Genomic DNA, 19,842 nt, shown 5'->3' on the forward strand with positions numbered 1-19,842 from the left:
AGATTGTGACTCAGGCAATTCAGTGTGCACCGAGTGTCTCACACAGAAAACAAAAGCGCCAGATGACAAATAATGTTGTATGTCTTTTTAGTTTTTGTTGAAAAGTTGAATAAAAGAAGAATTTAAAACCACAACCTTCACTCCGGAGCAAAAATCAGTCTCTAAACTTAAAATGAATAATAATGTGATATCAATGAGATTATTATTGATATCAACCAATTTGAACATTTTAATTGTTGTATACATTTTGGCAACGTAATCCATCCCTTGATAATGATAGTTTGCTCAACACCAACGAGGTACCAAGGACAAAAATAATGAAAGAAATGCAGCTATGTCAAACTTCTAGAGTGATAAAAAGTCAAAGTAACGACCTTGTGTTCCTAAATGCTCCACCGCCATCTGAAAAACAAACAGTTTTTCATCTCAGCTTGTCCACGTGTAGATGAGGAAATGGCAGGCCAAGACACACAGGGAAGATAATGTGAAAAAAAATTATAAATCAAACATTATTCTCTTTGAAAGCTGCCAGGCGGCAGAGGCACTCCAACGTGTTAAGAGTCACAGCTCAGAACCTTTCAAAGTGAAATTGTAATTGTGTGGAAAGATAAACGTGCCTCGCTGTTTTTGGTCTCTGTGGAGCGTGGCAGTGGGGCGGGGTCTCCTCGTTGGCTCACTGAAACACAAAAGGGGCTTTTTAGCTGCTCTGAAGTCTGCCGTTGTTGTATTTTCCTCTCAAGTGTGAAATTGCGAAGGCGTTCTATGGCACACGGGGCCCCAACTCACACAAAATGGCAAAGGAGGCAGTGAGGGTAGATGAGCATAGACCAGATGTGTGTGTAACATAGTTACAGTAATTGGCTGTCACACAATAGTGAAATATATGGATTTTGCTATTGTTAACCTTATTTATAAGGTTATAGATATATTTTTATTCAGATCTGTTTCACTTAAAGGGGAATTTCTCTTTTAAGGGGACATTCTAGAAGGATCACATTCACAAAGTTACTCATTTCTAAATGGTTTTTGTTGCACTGGTCTGAATAAATGTCATCTTTGTTCATCTAGCAATGACGATTCAATCTGTATTGAACAAAGTGCAGCTGATTCACATCCAGCTGAAATCACAAACAATTAATTACCAGACGTCACGTTGACTTTAAACCACAGGACAACAGTATCTGGGTCATACGAGCTCTGATGAATCAGGTCCTCACAGCCAGTTGCCCTCATGACGAACTGATATATTATTTAGGACAAGCACAGAGGATTTGGGGAGGGTTGGGGTTGAATGGGTGGTAGATGGGTGGAGTGATTTTGCCTGCCGGCTGATATTACAGACGAGTAAATGTGGAACTGCATCATCTCACAACTCAAAATGTCACGCAACCTGCACTTTGAGATTTTATTCTCACATTTGGTCAATAATATTTTCACAATATCGAGCTGTGAGCATGTCCTCACTTGTAGTGTTTCCAGCAATGCTCTTCCCGATAATATCATCCAACACAGAAAGTCCCACATGCGCTGAAGGCATTGGATGATTTTGAGTATTTTACTGGATGAGAAACAAACATATTCCACTTGGGACTGAAAGGTCCTCTTATAACTACTCTGGGATTCTGGGATTTTGTGCCATGCAGAATCTTCTGTCCCACGTCATTCTGCTGAGGGAACCCCATAAAAAAGATTAGTTCAGGCTGTTCACCCGTCCATGAGACAGACAGGTGGCTGCTCAATGGACTGAATTATGCACAACATAATTTCCAACCATTCCAGTACCACAAATCCTGTGGTTATACAACTGCGGGCTTCACAGGGGTCAGTACAAATTAAAGTCACATTTTTTAATCAAACGTGGTCCAATTCCATTGAAAAACATTATTCAATTACTATATGTACTTTGTTTTGTTAAAAGCAAAAGCATGTCTGGGCTGGAATTTCACTAAAAGGTCAATTTTCTAAATTTAAGAAATCAATACCTGCTACTGCACCTTCCTAATTTGAACAAGCTGCAAGAATTGCAAATCTCATTAGGCTTAAGACTCAAGGGGTGCCTGCTTAATTTACACGGCAGACATTTGGTTTGATTTTAGAAAAATCCTTGGTGCTAAATGAAGGTTAAGAACACACTTTAAATCTTTAGTCTCTGTTGCTTTCATTAACTGGCTGAATTAACAACCAGTGATCAAGTTTGGTGTTAAATGTTAAATATAAAGCAGGCACTGATAGTAGCTTAAAAACAGGAGACATATGTAGTAGCAAAGGAGATAATTCGCTTGACTGATGAACACGAATTAGATAAGAATCTCAGGCTGACCAGCGGTTGTTTCTTTCTCTTAAACACCTTGACCCCTTTCTGACATAAACTGCAACACACACACACACACACACTGTCTCACCTTGTTCACTCCTGGGTGTTTCAATAAAGACAATAAATAAGTAAACAGTGGAGAACACATGCATGCACTCAGGGACACACACACACACACACACACACAGAGAGAGACTGAATGAGAGTCCTATCTGAGAGGTTACAATCCATTTACCATAGTGCTTTGGTGCCTAAAAATAAGCAGCTGAAACTAACCAAGCTGCAGGCATCAAGCTATAGGGACACTGTGGGGACAGGCTCCTCAGATTCAGAGGGATTTGCCTGCAGCTGCATGGTGCGTGCATGTGTGAAGGTGCACGCACATATGCTCAGTATTGATATCTGTGCATTACAAGCCAGAAGATCCCAGATCCTGAATAAATTAAGTCATAATTTATTAAAGATGCATGTTTTTAGCAGGGTCCACAGACTGCACTTGCCCAGATGAGTTAATTAAACGTCGTTAAACTTAACACAAATTCAACGGTACTCAACGGCTCTCACAAAATGTGCCTTGACCAAGGTCTATAAAAAAGTAATAAACCATAAAGAGGCAGGTGGGCAGCTATTAAAATAGCAGGTGACATAATAACGTTGAGGACTCTCTGAATGCCAATTAAAAAGTTTTGTACATCAGTGTCAACCAAAGTTCTTGAGATAGGATTGAAATTCATTTAGGAAGTGATTACTTGTCCTAGTGCATCTGCTCGAAGGCTGGTCTGACATCAGCACTGAGGTGACTTTGTTCAAAATAAAACCATTAATCAGGTGAAATTGGCATCCTATGAGCGCTCTAACACAGTTTTTTTTCTGTCTCCATCCATTCAATTACATTTAATGGAGCAAACTTTCATTAAATAGTAGCACACGTTCTGGGCGGATGGCTCAGTCAGCTGTGCTCAGACAGCAGCAATGAAGCTGCCTGGTCCTCTCGCAAGAGCCGCCTCCGCACCACCACCGAGAGCCCTCTAATCTGTGCCAATCAGATGACGCTAAACAGCCATTTGTTGTTGAATTGGGCACCAGCGCACACCCCCTCCTCATATCAGCAGCCACTGCAGACCCGAGCAAATGCTGGCAACGTAGCAGAAGCAGGCGAGGCAGCGAAGGTGACAGAAATAGCAGAGTGGTGAATAATGGAGAAAAAGAACTGTGGTGTAATTAACATGGTGGCTGGAGGCTAATGTACTGTAGAGAGATAAAGAAAGCGTGTGAGATGAGGGCGTCGAGAAACAATATGGAGGAGAGATAGAGAAATTACGAGAAATGAAAAGAATTAAAGAGTGGGTACGTTTCAGAAAGGAACATTTTGGAAGAAAGGAACACGGAGAAATAGAGTGAGAGAGAAAAAATGCGGTCTTCCAAATGAAAGAGGAAATAAAATTCTGGTAATGGACATACTCATTCTGTCATATGTCATGATAGAGGGATGATCCTGTGTCAAATCAACAAATATACTGTGTGTGAATCAAATCTGTGCTGCTGCTCAACAAGAAAACACATTTAATGCATCACAAAACACTGGAAAACAAGGGTTCAGAGATGGAGGAAGAGAAACAGAAAAGTAGATGATAATTACATGTTGCCCAGCAGCACATGGTCTCACTGGCTCCATTTCAATTCTTTAATACCAACTTCACTTTTAACTGCTTGCACATTGCACTTGTTTCATACCAATCAAAATGGCCAAAGAGTAAATAAGGATGTCAGGTTATCCGTCACCTCATAGCACAGGTGACTTACTGAGCTGCAGAAAGAAAGCAGTGGATTCACAGCCATCACAAAAGAGCTGCAGATTCCCAAAATGGCGCTGCTCTGCGTGGGCAACAGTGAGCTTGAAGAGCTCTGCAGTACAGTGAGGAGTAAGAGGGAGTAAGAATGAAAGCAGCTCACTCTTCAAGACATGTGCATGTGTGGTTTCTATGTCAGAGGAGAAAAGAAAGACAGACAGACAGATACATGTGCAAGGAGAGAGAGAAAGGACAGGAATAAAAAATGAGCAATAAGAAAAGGGAATTACGAATGAAACTACTGTGTAATTCAACAACTTCCTACATGAACTCTGAGACTTAAAAGTAGGGTAATTTCATACCAAGCCAGCTTTGTCATCATAGACATGCATTAAATTATGTTTGGTATCTCTCAAGAAACCAGCAGCAATAGAAAACAAGATAGGTAAGATAAATAACAAGATAAATGAGGGTAGCATCCTCCGTATATACTAGAAAACTGAAATTTTATGAGGCAGGCAAACAGTGCAAACTATAAATGTATTGCAAATGATAAGAAATTAGATACAGAAAGATGTAAGCGTATATGTAGTGTCCTCTCTCTATATATATATACACACATAATGAATAAAAGGCACCTGAATGAGGTACTTGTTATTTCAACATTGATACAAAGCAGTATGGAGATTTTATTTAGCCGTTTTCCTACTTGAACTCCGCATATACATATTAAGGGCGCAACAGAAGACTGTCCAGATCGGATGTGTCCATAACAACAGGAAAAATGTCCACAACATTCAGGCGGGGTATGGTGACTGGGTAGAGAATGCATGCATATGTTTGAGTGCATTGGCAGCAGTCTTATCTTGTTAATAGTTTCCGGTCTTCAGTCCTTGACCACTATGTTACGATGTATGTCTCTGCGCATGTTTTGATGTGCTGGAGGATGAAACCTCTGGGGAAGAAGCTGTTCTTCAGCCGGGTGGATGCACAAAACATGGTGTTTTAGTATGCAGAGGGAAAACGGTGCTTCTGCATAAGAATGGTGTAACCCTCCCCAGAGGCGGGTCAGGGGCCGCAATGCAGCAAAGTTAAGAACTTATGTCACCTCTAACCTTCTCTGTGAGCTCTTATGTTAAATGTCAATAAAGCCAATCACACTCATTCACCTGTAATTATGGTGATTTTTGTCAGACGAGATGATTGAGCTTGTATGACGAGGCAGTTTGATAATGACTAGATGAGATGCTGTATTTATAAGCCCCCATTGAATCAACAGTGGCAGCATATTTAAGACTTTCTCTAATCACGCTGAAACTTTTGACCTTGACTTTTAAATGTCAATAGATTTAATCACACAGTTGTTGTCATTTACTTGCATTGGTGCTGATTTTGTCCCATTCCTAAGGAGATGTGTGCTGTTTCAGACACAAATAAAGAAAAAGAAATTGTAGAAGCCGGACTATTCTGTCAGGTATTGCCACATTGTAAAATCAACACATCATAAGCACAACAAACAAACCATTTCTTTTCTAGTGTTTAATGGTTTAGGTGGACAAAAGATCTCAAAGGAAATGTCCTGGAAACACTAGTGTGGGTCCTATTTTTACACCAAATGAGCAGGTAAGATGAGAAAGATTGTACAAGGCTTAACCAATATTAGATGTTTGAGGCTGATAACATTAAAAAAAGAATTCATTCATTCAAGTTCAGATCAAAGTCCTAATGTATGAAACACAATAGATGGTTATAAGCTATTTATTCCTTGTAAAAAGGTGTGATTTAAGTAAAGGTTAGACGAAGGTGGCTGTAATGTGCAGTGAATATATAGTAAAGAAACCCTGTTCCTTCCTGCTAGCTTCCGATCCAGGGCCGTGCCAGCATGTGCTGCGGCCAAGGAAGCTGTCTCACATTCAAGCAGGAAACACATCTCAGCCACTTCCTGCTTTCCCTGAGGAAGTGACAGAGGTTTGAGTGAGCCAGTTACACTCAAGACCGAAGCCTGGGTGAGAGGGATCTTCCAAGAAAAATAAAATGAAAGCACTCAGAAACTGGTTGTGCGATACCTTAATAAACGACAGATTATCTACTCAAGCGTTGGGGTGTGTAATCTCTACTCTGGTGTTTCTTGAACAGCTGCAGCTGCCACATTTTAAAATACACTAACACAACTCAGAGACACCAAAGTGCAGAGCCTCTGAACAAATTGACTTACATCTTGGAGAGTAGTGGCTTCAGGATCAATCACGCTCTTTGAACTCCCCATTTTACAAATGTTTTCTTCTAATCCGCTCTCTTATTGATTTCTGACTAAATTAAGGTATTGTATCTTCACATAACAAAACACAACTCTCCCTTAAGAATGCAACGCTGATTCTACAAAGATCTGATCCCTAATTTCAAGCCCAATCTGGCACAGAGTGAAGTACTTTTGGAATAAAAATCACATTAAAAGTTAGTTTTTTGAACAGATCCACGCATATAATGGTTTAAATCAGCCGTGGACAATATGTTGTCAAGTTAATTTGTTGTATTATTTGATCCATGTAAATGCATATCAGTGTTTGCAATGCAAAGGTGGTGGTGTTCATTTGAATACGATCTGACTCACCAGGATACATCCATTTACTGAAACTGTACACCGATGACCCATGATGGTGCCGAGGCCATTGTCAAAACCCACACTCTGCTAATAAACCCCGTGGCAGTAAAGAAGAAATTGCATCATTTGTTTTGGGGCTCCTGCTGACAGGTAGGTAGAGGTTTTTTTTTTGCCCAATTACAGGGGGAAAGTGATGAGACGGGATAAGTCAGGCCACCAGAACATACCTAATGAGGACGTGGTAAGGCTGGAGAGACACACTCATTTGTGCCGGCGGCAAGTGCATTCCATTTGTACAGAATGGCCAGAATGAAGTGGCAGAGAGAGTGATAGAGAGAGATAGGGAGAGATAATGGAAGTGAGAAGGATTGATTCCTCACTCAATGTGAGAGCATGTGGGAGGAGATGAGATGCTGTAACTGAAAGTGGGAACAGAGATGGATAGTCAACCAGCCCCTCATTCTCTTCTTTCCATGCATCCAACCAACCATCTCACTCATAGAAACACAGCTGGCACAGGTAACCGCCCATAACGATTCAAATCACAGGCACGGTGCATGTAATCGTATCTAAATTTATAATAAAACCAGTGATGCATCCAGGCTGTGCAGTGTTGATGGACCGAGCAAAACCTAGAAACCCAGGGAAAGGACTGGAGGAGAGTATCCTGTTTCCATTTAATGCATGAAGAATAAAAAGACACCTTCAGTTTATAGGTCAGGGTTACGTTTGGTGACTGCTTTGCTACTAAAGAGCCACAAAAATGAAGCTTTAATGTGTTTGTTATGCAACAGAATGCTAAATATGTTCTTATATTTACAGTATATTACAAATTTTAAATGCATCTTGTCTTTAAATAGACTGCGGGACTTCTATCGCTCGAGGACTTCCGGACTTTGCGATCCTGGTGGCTTTCGAATGAAAAAATATCAAATATTTTTTCTTAGCTTTCCGTTTTTGATCCCTTTCTCCATCTCATTATATTCCTCTCTTCCACTTTCTATTATCATCCCTGTCTCACTTCCCTGGTGTGTTTCTCTTTCCCTCTCCCAAGCATCTCTCATTCTTTTCTCCCCCTCGTAATTGTGTGAATATGGTATAGTGTATGTGTGTATATGTGTGTGTATATGTGTGTGTGTGTGCGAGTGCGTGGGAGGGGAGGAGAGCAAAATTGCAGGCTGGAGGAGGTGAGATAGAAAAAGAAGAGAGAGGGAAATAACTAGACAGAGAGAGAGAGAAGCAAAGCATTTACTAGAACAAAACATGATGTTTCAATCTCACAGATAAGAGTCGCCTACTCACCACTATTTATCTCACTTCCTCAATTTTAAAAATCAATATTATTCCCTCAGTATATTATAATGTTATCATTCTTGTGCTACAACTGGACTATAATAGAGTTGCTAGTCTCACCATCTCTGCAGTGTCATTACATTAGATCTCCATAATTGAAGTAGGTTGCATTAACTTTTTAATCGGAATAACACATTCATAATAATATTAGTCGCATTGCTGTTCTAATCCAATCACTGATAATGGCAGTGTTGCCAAAGACGGGGGAATGTAAGCCTTACTGAAATAAAAGAATATCATTAGTTCTTAATTAAGAGTAAAAATGTCCCGTCGTTAACCAGGAGAAGCAATAGTTGTAAGTAGTTGTGTAGGAAATGTCTTGTGAGTGGTGAAGTAATCTTAACATCCTTATCGAACCTAAACTCTAAAACCCAAAGGAGAAAGTTGAATACTCACTGAAAATCGCAGTATCTTGTCAAAGCCAGTGAGCAGCAGATGAGACAGCATGAAAGCTTTATGATGAGCCTGAAAGAGGAAGAAAATACATGTAAAAAGAGGATCGGTGGCGTCTGAGTAATAAAATGTGCAGCAAGTGGGAACAAGTATACGAAACAAGTGTAAAATAAAAGCACTGATTCACAAGCTGTTCAAATTCTTACACAAGGTTCAAGTAAAGATCGATTCAAACTTTATCCAAATTAAAAAATATATATTGATCCATAAAAACAAGCTGTGTTACCCATGACTGCAAAAATGGCAAATGATGATATCCCAGTGAGCGTGATTAGTTGCTTGACTTTTTTTACCCTTCTTAATTCATTGGCGTAATATTTACTTCTGTTATTAAAGAAACATGTTTGGCCTGGCGATGGTCCTCGTTGGTCTCTGAGACTGAGACAGAGAAAACAGAGCCTTGGCTTTCAAATTCTGAACAGTAACCAAGGAATGTGTGCAGAACTTAATGATAGCATGCATTTCATCCCATTTTGAGTATCAGAAATGGCTTATGTGGGGGATCCTACACTTTGGCATGTGAACTGACAAATGCAGTCTTTTAAAAAAGGCTGATTGATAAATAAAGCAACATCAAATAAAAACATACAGTCCAAAATGTTTCGCTTGTTAAAATCAGCTCCAAAAACCTCTGGGGTAAAATACCAGTGCCAACTTTAACGTTGTATCTCAGAGGAATTGTGATTATCCAAGTTCAAGGACCTGAAAATCATCATGACTACCCTCAGCATAATGGATGATATCCATTACAGTAATGATTATTTACCATTCTCATAGTCGGCTTGTGTGGCCGGACATCAACGTAGTAAAAATAACAAAACTTCAAGCAAAGAATGTTAATTGTACAGTTGGTCACAAAGGTTAACCAGAGTTCACTGTCCAGTGTTTTCACAGCTAGAACAAGCCATCTTACAGTTGCACCACACATGTATTTCATTTCCTCTCTGTGGAGGTGGCCTGGATTTCCAGGAGAATTATGGCAGTGTGCAAAGTAGCTGTCTGTTCCATCTGTGTGGTTCCATGGATTCATTTGATTTGACCTGGTTTGTGATCATTACTCATGACTATCAACTTTAATATTTCGCCTCCCACCAGATATCACCAATCCAGTAATTATCTCGTTAGCCCCAACTCAAGGCGGTATGGTTTGACAGATGTGACAAACACAATCTGTATGACCATGGCTTGATGTGATTGAGAGCCTAATTGAACCAGCTCCGCCACAGACAAATCCATGTATATGGAAATATGACCCACCTAAGTAGTATTACCAAAAACAGATATATTGCCATCTAAGGAAGGAAATGTTTCATGTGAGGCGTTAAGAACTATGAAATGTTTATTATCGCCATGTCAATCATTTTGACAGAAACAAAACACAACCTGTGTTTAGCAGATGTGATAAGAAACATGCACATTAATTCAATACCTCATATTATCTGAAACATTCAATCAGACCAATGCTGACGCACCTCATCTTGTGATCAATTAACTCCGTTTCTTTTTCCAAGGCAACACCTCCCCCAACAACAATATGCTGCAGAAACCCTGCAATTATAAACAACATTCTACTGCATGTACTAAAATCCCTTTAAATAATATGCTGTTTTGAGCTGCCAACAAAAAAGTGCAAAAAAGTCAGATATAATAATAATATTTTGAATTCCTAAATGCCTGTCATAATAAACTAAGTACGTAACCTTCTATTTCCTCTAAACCCATTTGTATCTTGTCTTATTTAACTCGTCAGCTTCATTGCTTTATCTGCATACGCCAGACTGCCGACCTGGACCTTGAACTTCTACGTAGTCTTCTTCTGCATGATGGGATTCAGCCCTAATGAGGCCCGCTAATGGTCTGTGCATGTCAGTCTGGGGGAAGCCTTCCACTCAAACTGGAACACGTGTACATATTCCCTCAGTATGCACTCGCCCTTTTTATCACTATCCACAGTAAACTATTAACATGCAATGGAAGTTAGCATTCAAACTTGAATGAGACACACAGTCCAGTAACTATGTGGACAACCTCGTTTTGTCGCATCTCGCCAGTTATCCACTGGGACACCGGTGGTGACTGCTGCTCCATCGTCTGACTTAGATAAGCTTAGCAAGGCTACATTCTCACAGGAACTTATCCATTAGCTATGCTCTCTATTACTAGTTAATGAATGTGAGTCCCTTCTCACCACATTTAGAAAGCGTAGCCGCAGTCTGATCGCAGTCACCTGACAACAAGGGGAGTTAAATATGAAACCATACTCTCCACTTTTGACAGTTTTGTCAAGAGTTTTGAAATCCAAATCATAAACTGGTTGTTCGGCTAGCAAGATAAACTAATAGAAATTCAGCACTCTTTCAATTACTTATTGATCACGACAACTATAAAAGTACTGCATAATTAATCAAGCTTGTCTGGGGAAGTAGAGAAAGTTGCTGCAATGACAGTTTGAGCAAGGCTGTGACAGACTGAAGGACTGAACTGGATCAGAGAACTACAAGGGGGCTCGCAGACCATTCCTTCACCAAAGCTAAATGGGGATATCGGCTAAACTAACAAAAAAAAGAAACACAGATGACAACATATCATGACCATTCAGACAAATACACTGACAGATGCTCAGTGCTATGAGAGAGGAAAAGTATAGTAGGGGGAATCAGTAGAGTTTCAGAAGGAGAGCAGACAGATAACAGGTTTCAGAGAGCAGAGAGAGAAAAAGACAAGGTAAGAAAATGAAGGGAACAAAACAGGTCAGTGCTGATGAAGCCATGGAGTGGGCTGGCAGTGGCGCTCATATCTGAGGCCAATGTTTCAAGCGAATTCAGATGCGTTAACACCAACCCCTGCTGCTACACACAGGGCCGCTGACGGGAGAGACTGACCAAGACGGAGACAATGAATTAACATGTATCAAACACATATTTTAGCCTCTAGGCTTCACGTTACCTTGGATTGAAAGACCACGTCTCACTGATTAAGTCAACTATCAATTTCAAATTCAATGTAAAATAAAGATAAACTTAAGTTGGCTAATAAGAAGACATTCTTACTGTACATTTGTGGCATGTTTCAGCCATTAGCCTTCCAAAATGACAAAGAAAAGGGCTGTGATTAAGGAAAATGTGTACTTTGGCTAGATTTTCTAGGAGACAGCCTGACCGTACAAATCACGCTGTGGTAAACTGGATTCAAACGAGCATTAGCTCAAGTTGCAGCCTCGTAAAACAGACAATGTCCAGATGTCTGGCAGGACACACAAGAACGCAGAGGACGATTTAAGGAGATAGCTCTGTTCCCAGTCAGCTACTGGTAGCCATGCTTCCATTCAAATGTACCAAAGAATTCAAAGGGATTTTATTCTGAATGTTTTTAAAGGATGAGGTGAATATTTTTCATAATGTCCATAAATCCAATGGAAAACCAATAATGCAATAGTCAGTGCGTAACAGAAAATGTCAAATAAGTAGTTTGAAACTCTTTTTAGTCAACAGACATTTGGTGCTTTGATGAGTATTCATGGTCCCTGGACAACAGAGTCCAGCCTCTAAATACGTGGATAGTATCAGCTTTAATTTGAGTAGGTTTACGTCAATATTGAAAGAATTGTCTGGGAGGTACAGCCCTTTTAACACATAGTACCCAAATTGCAAGGGTTCAATTTTTGAACGCTTGAAGGTTTCAGCTGTGTATTGGTTCAATCTGCACAAAATAGCTCACATGTGGCTCATAGAGAGGGATGAGTTCAACTGAGGTGGAGCTGCCTGAGGAGTAAAAAGGTGAAGCAAGTGAAGGAGATCAACGTAATTCTGTATATTGGAACATTATGAGTGCTCAGATTCAAGCAAATGCATCAAAACTTATTGGACTAAGCTGAAGCGATGGAATAACTTTCACTGGCCAAATCTATCACCTAGTCTGATTGAGCTGCATTCAACTTTAAAATAAATGTTTTATCGTTTGTCCGTTTCTCTTGGGAAGCGTGAAATTTCGCATCTGCTTTTCTTTGCCTGACAGAGACAATGTGAAAGTTACATGTGTTGATTCGCCCTGACCCTGACCTGAGAGGCATACAGCCAGACGGGACCACCCTAAAAGGACAGTTTAGTGTTTTTATGTTATTTTCTTACTTTTCTAAATGAATACCTGTCATGAGAACGTTTCCTAGTATTTTTGAACTGCTTCTTTGTATTTATGAATGGTCCTGTGGGTCGCATACGGCCTGGAGGCTGAACGTTTCCCACCCCTGTATTAAAGGGATGAAAAAAATTCTCTATTTGTGTTGTTGAGGAGATATTATCTCTGGCGAAAGAATGTGAAGCCGTGGAACTCGAGTGAGCAGTGCATGGATCCAATTTTATTTAGTCTATCCCTGCTGAGTAGCTAACATTAACATCTGTTATCCAGACATCAGGCTGAGGTCTTGACACCCTATTAAGTGGTGCCGGTTTTTATTAATCAACTCTTTTTTCGCAGGCAGGCTTAAAAAATATAGTTGTCATTATTCGTTGTTTTTGCTTTAGTGAGGTAAAATTAATCTTTTATACATGATTTTATAAGGGGAAATGTGTTTACAACTTTGCTTTATGCAACTGTGGTAGCTCCAATTGAACTAAGATCAGTGTTAATATCCAGCCCTATAATCTGGATAAATCACTTCTTAATCTTGGTCTTATCTTGTAAATTGTGACATTCCGAGCATAGCTTATGTGACCTTAGGGTATTTATTTGTCGATAATATTGGCTTACATGAGCCTTTAGCAGTACTAATACTTAACCTTTCAGTTCTGTATTTTTAAACTTTTCTTTCTGAATGCCCCAGATGCACCTCATATATCCTCAAAATCGACACCTTTTTTCACAGCCCATAAAAATACCAACCTCACACCCCGTAAGCGGAAAATTCCCCCCATTATAGGAGTGAGTCTATAAAGTGTGGGATAGGCCATGACACACATAGGGAGTGAAGGAGCTGAATGAAGCCACAAGAAGGTGTTTTGCGGAAGCTCAGAGAATATATGGAAACTCATCGAGCATCAAATTCTCTCTGGATTTGATTTCAAAGACATTTCAAAGCCACTACCAGCCGGCATGTGCAGCTTTGTTCCTCTGCCACCTATCCTCACTTTCAGCCCATTCTACATCAATTGTCATATTTTTGGCTGAAATTCTCCAATGGGTCTCAGCTGCCTGCTTTTCACATTCCTCAGTCATGGGGATATAAGCTCCAGTTTTCCTCTCCCCCACTCTTCAACCCTGTGGAAAACAGGGAAACAGGCTGGAGGAGCCGCTGTGTCAAATCTATTTGTCGGTTAAATCTTCTTCAGGATGGGGCCTGGATTAGGCCAGCTTTTAGCTGCTGCTATTCAGCTAAACTGTGTGTGTGTGTGTGTGTGTGTGTGTGTGTGTGTGTGTGTGTGTGTGTGTGTGTGTGTGTGTGTGTGTGTGTGTGTGTGTGTGTGTGTGTCTGCGCTTCCACCGACGGCCAGTGAGCTTTTCGAGAAGCTCCGGACTTGCCAGGAGAAAGTCACCCAATGTACACAAAACCTTTACTATAAGCATGCTTATGAGTGTTAACATCTGAGTTTCCATGCAGCTTTGTGATATTAATATTAATTAGAAGAGTACTGAAGAGAGGAATGGTTAAGTGTCATATCAGTATTGTGGTGTTTCAGCCAAGTATCACTGTGGAAAGAGTCAATAAATAAAGTAAGCAAAGCAAAAGGCTGGGAAAGCATGTGTGTGCCTGAAAAAGCCAAGGAATCATCTGTGAGAAGAAGAGAGTTGAGAAAATGTGGCAAGGAGGAAAAGCATGACCGAATAAGTGGATCCTCTGCTACGACAGTAAATCACACCAGACTTGAAGTTGAAAAGAGACAGAGAGAGGGGGGGAAGTGAACTTGAGAGGAACAGAAGAGGCAAAAGTGTAAATAGAACAAAATCGGAGTAAAAAGAGGGGTTGAGGGTCCAAGAGGGTGCCACTGAAAGAAATGTAAAAGATAAGGTGAGACATAATAGAATATGTTGCAGAGCGAGAGAAGGGTAGAGTCCCATCTCGAGTTCACAAGTTCAACTGGAAAAACCTTCCCTTCGCTTCCCCTCCTGCTCCAGACTGCGATATTTCTGCACTCCACAGTGAAGCAGGGGAAAAGCACAAATATCAAAGATTCAGGTGGCCAGGGAAGTGTGTGTAGCTATCTGTGTTCATAAGTGCATGTGCCTTTGCTCTGTCTCAAAAAGCCACCTGCACCTCCTGATACAGACCTTAGGGCTGCATTAACATTTAATTTTTGCGGTAAACGCTGCGCTTCAAAAAAAAACAAAACTTTTAACTCTTCAGCACCTCTGTGTAACCGCAGTCTGGCAAAATCCAAGCTCCCACAAGTGTGTATCTCCAGTGTGTGTTTGTGTAGGTCTGTGTGGTGCCTGTTGGGAACGCAGTGTGGTAAAAACCTTAATAATGAAAGCTATAAATCACAGCTACCACATCCCAGGCCTCAAAGCTCATAAACGCCAACCCACAACAGCCTGACGAGAAAAATATGCTTTTTTTAGTTTCTTCTCTCAGTCTTTTCTTTTCCTTCTCGTTCACACTATGAACCGCGGCAGTGGATATTTGCTATTGAGAAATATGCATGAATACATTCACATTGCAAGGTGGCCTATGATGTGTTTTATAAAAATGTCCGTAAGCCTCCAGACTTTGTGGTGTTTTTTGTGCAATGGAACCCGATGCTTTATTTGTTTGCATGTAATATTAGATAAAGCTGTTTGTAATTGAATGCCAGAGCACTCAGTTTTGCATATGAATTAATTCTGTACCCCTGATCTCTGATATGATAAGATATCCTTCTTACTATTTTGAATTAAATAAAGAATTGTCTGCAAAAAAGAAAAGTGTTCAAATTTACCAACCACACACACAGCCTTGGCACTGACTAACAGCTTATAAGCAAGACGAGGAAAGAATCACTGCTCTAACATTGATGTCCATAAAAGACGTAGGGAAGAAATCATATGCAAATGCTTTTTAATCCTGACATCTGAAGACACAAGCCTAGCACTTAAAGCAATTAGTGCAGAATCTTGTTCTCACTCTTCTCTTTGTTGTGCTGACACTCTAAATAATCTGAAAGTACCAGACACAGTCCCAAGGAGCATCATTAACAGGCAAAGCCAAAAACATTGTCTGACGGCTCAAGTTTAAGCGCGGTAGATTCACTGGTCATCATTAATAATAAATCAAGCCCGTCCGAAGTAAGACATTTCATACTATGAATAAAAAATTGTCATGTTAGCAAACCTACGTAACTCAAAAATTATTAGGTTAAGCTTTAAATTGTACACTATGAGGCAACAATCAGAAGTCCAGTTATCATAACCTGACATATAGAAATAATTCCTATCCATCTTGCATCATTTCTCAACCTTTCATCCTGATGTAGATGCATACATTTTCTCTTCCGCTGCGCCGCATATGGCTTCTTGCCAAGAGCTTCAGCCATGTTCTTCTTCCGTTTATAAGACGAGAGGTTGTAATGCGCCCTCTGAGCAGTGCTACTTTTTCTGGGCAGACCGGACAATACAGTGACTTGCTATCAGATGGTGACGACATGGGCTTAGCAGAAATGATAGAAATAAAAGTTTGACGCTGAACTCTTAACATTTCTGCTAGATTGGAAAGATTGGAACCATTATTAATGCTAATGTTGGCTATGTAGCAATAGCAAATACTAACATATAGCACCTTGAAGGATTGTTAGAAACTTAACCCTGCATTTATACGTTTCTAAGGCACATAAAAAGAGAATCAGTGAAGCAGAAAATCTGCTCTTGTATTGATTAGTCCTAATCCAACTGAGAGGCAAACACAGTGAGGCCATCGCTCACAAGAAGAGGAGCGAGATTGACAAGTGCATATTTAATGGCCATGAGAAACGGTATGCAGGGGTTCCTGGGTAATCGCTGTTATGAGGAATGGGAGCAGAGAAGGACAGAGCGCCAGACAGCAAGCTCTGTGACACTTTGACAGATATGAGGCTTTGTACCTCCCCAAGGGGCAGAGGCCTTTGTATGAAAGGCCTACTGCTAAACTTCTATGCAATGCCCTCAGCCCCACAGCTCACAACCAAAGAAAAGGTCAGGCCATTGCTTGACTACAGGCATCTGGGGCTTTTCCTAGCCAAACAAAACAATTGAACGTGGGGGGTGGGACTTCTTGAGGTCCATTTTCCCCTCGCTCTCACTAGCACTCTAAAACTTCTACCGCTCTTTAGTAAACCTATCTACTCTTTGACATTTACCCAAAATGCCATTCCACTTCTTTCTAGTATTTCTTCTCCACTGTTGCCAGCCTACACTAAATTGTTTTTCAGTTTGATCTTTCTTCCTAGCCCTTCATATCTATGCCTTCTTCTAAGTTTCCACTCATGTTTTTCTGTGTAATTTTCAGCGACCATCTCTGTGTGTCTCAGCCTTTTCCTTTTATTATTCCATTTATTTGCGGGCTGAAACAGAGCTTTGAGGAAGACTTTAAAGTGCAGACAGACAGTGCCAGAAGCAAAGTTTTAACTTTTTGCAGTAGAGGAAACCCAAGGGTGTCTACCAATCCCCACCATGCTCCATGTGAGCCCAGTCAGAGCTGCCATGGATGGATAATGTCAACCTATGTGGTAGCAGACAAACAACACTGAGTTCCTCCTGAGTGTTTTCAGGCAGTGAAGCAGAGCTTACCAGATTGCTGCTACACAATTTCATTCATCCATCAATCACCTCATACCCAGAGCCCGAGGCCTGACTGTGTGGTCTCTTAATTTTTCTTTTTAGATGTAGTGCACCCTCAACGTAGAGAAATGGTGTCCAATGGTGTGATGCACTGCCATTGAAATAAAAGCAATGTGAACAAACTGGCTTCAATCAACTTAAAAATCACGTTACATATTAGTCAATAAAACAAGAAAGACACCAGGGACAGATATAAACTCGTAAGATGAATACTTCCACCAACCATCAAGAACCTAATTTGAATTACTTTGGAAATTTGAATAGGATAGAACACAACACAGGTAATATACAACACAAACTGAGCAAAGCCAGGGGAGCTGGTTGTATTTCGTACAGCAGTTCCAGGTTGTAGTCACGTAATAGCTTATGCATATGGGAGACAGTGACCGTTTGAGGAAATTTCTACATGTACATGTGAGACAACCTTGGTTTGTCAGTATGTATAGTTGTGATGCCATATCAGAGACCAGAGTTCAAGCTGCAACACAGATGCCTCTTCCTTTAATTACGAAGGTCTGGGAGGACAACATGATGAGCTTTTAATGACTCTCTTTTAATACAGGCTTTTTAAATAAAGCTTGCAGGATGATAGACCACTCCCAGAAAGGCACATGTATTATTCAGTTTTTATTTAAGCTTTATGCTACTTGCACAGTTTGCTAAAAGAAACACACCAGCCGGCTGGGGAAATTAACAGTAACTGAATCTTCACAGAAGTTCCTGTGCACAATCACTGGGTAACACATTGCCAACAAGAGGGGAGAAGATAGTGTTCAGTGGTGTTAAGTAGTGAAAGCTGTCCTTTTCTACAGAACACGAAGAAAGGTTATTTCTCTTGAGTGCATTGCTCAACTTAAAACTGGCTGTGAGAATAAAAAAGAAGAATGGCTTCTAATTACCGTTGTTAGAACCCTGCATTATCATTACACTCCAAGGTTTCTGATAACACAACAACTGTGCTGCCATAGCAACACAGTGCAAGTGGAGAGAAGATGGCAATGACGTTTCAATTTCCCTCCGCTCCACATAAACTACATGTGATCAGTCTCATCAGTCAATCTGTTAATCAACCTGTCCCCTAATCCTGAACCTACTCTGATGAGCCCAGGTGGACACATCAGTCAGCTCGCCGGGCACCACTTCACCCATGGGCTAAACAAGACGGCACAGCTGGGTTCAGCTGATATTATGTAACGCGGCACCACCCCCGCAGGCCCTGTTCACACCACCCCTCTCCTCCTACTCTGCCTCCCACTAGTGCACCATTGGCTATTTGCAGGCCGAGGTGCATTGTGAGACAAGAGTGCTTCAGTACTGACACAACCTGTGGGGATATTTGTGGAGGATTGAGCTTTGGAAAACTCAAACATGTAAGATAAAGTCCACCGTCTAATGTTAGGCAGTCCAACAATATCAAGCAAGAGTCCTTTTGTGTCCGTCCTTATTTTTCCCCACAGCCCCTGTTTTTAAAATTCATTGAAGTAAATAAAATGTAAGGTAGCTTGATTGATAGATATTCCCTTCAGTGGAGGAATAGTAGTTCCACATTATAAGCATGTAATTACTTGGCTCAACCCCTAACATACAGCTTTAAATATCCCTAAAATTGCTTATTAGATTCCAGGATTGTATCCATCACTGATTCTGCCTTTACTTCTTAGAAACAAATTTTGTTACTAAGCAATAGCTGCCAAAAGTGGAATTGCACCCGTTGCCTGGCAACATTAGCTTATTGAATCCCATATCAGGAAGCAATGAGAACCAGCGGTGCTTTGAGCTACAACCCTCTAGATACTCTTCTCATCTCGGGTACAGACTGTGATGTCCAAGGACAATGATGCTATTCAAGTAATCTGATATCCCATTTTATATGTGCAGCTGGCTTCTTACAATCAACAACATAATCCTAAACACAGGCACAAACGTGATGCATTTAAATTCATAGAGCAACAGCATCCCCTTGACAGTTTTCTTACTTCAGTCAATTTAATATTTTGTGAAGGGCTGATACGAACTCACTCACGGGAAAAACCAGAGCAAGAAAGTCTACTTCAAACCAGTTTATCAAGGATGAGACATAAAACACAAACAATAAAAGAGGCAGTTTGAGGCGAGTCCCTTCATTTAACCTGTTTCCAACCATGGCCATTCCCCCCCCTAAGTGTTTTAAAGAGGTGTTACAGGGCTTCAGGCAATCATTCATAAACACCCCCCCATGAGCCCTTATGGAAGGTTTAATTTTTAACTGGCCTGCTGTTATTAGAAAGTACTGCTAGAGCAGTCAACTTTCCCCCCACGAATGCACTAGTTGCTTCTTACTGAAAAGAAAAACAGCAGTTTGCTTAAGCTTGTGCGTGTCATATCCATAAACGAGTGATCAAGCTTTCCTCCTCGCAGCTGGAGAGACCCAGCGGAGGCATTCGCCAGGAGTTGTCAGAATGCCACGGGAATGGATCAAAGCGCTATGTGGTAAAAATGCCTCCGATGACGATTTAGAGCTTTCTGATGCCACGGAGCAGCCCACTCGATGTGAGTGACTGGGTAACGAG

At 40.7% G+C, this 19,842-nt stretch overlaps 1 protein-coding gene across 1 annotated transcript in view; it reads right to left on the minus strand.

Moving 5' to 3' along the window:
* Positions 1 to 19,842, minus strand: part of sipa1l1 (signal-induced proliferation-associated 1 like 1) — a 61,021-nt gene that overhangs the window by 30,224 nt on the left and 10,955 nt on the right. The window contains exon 3 of the mRNA XM_047338043.1: positions 8,456 to 8,524. The gene's annotated coding sequence lies outside the window, so the exon portion shown is untranslated. The remainder of the gene's footprint in view (positions 1 to 8,455; positions 8,525 to 19,842) is intronic.

This window comes from Hippoglossus stenolepis, chromosome 20, assembly GCF_022539355.2.
Source record: "Hippoglossus stenolepis isolate QCI-W04-F060 chromosome 20, HSTE1.2, whole genome shotgun sequence".
Taxonomy (NCBI): domain Eukaryota; kingdom Metazoa; phylum Chordata; class Actinopteri; order Pleuronectiformes; family Pleuronectidae; genus Hippoglossus; species Hippoglossus stenolepis.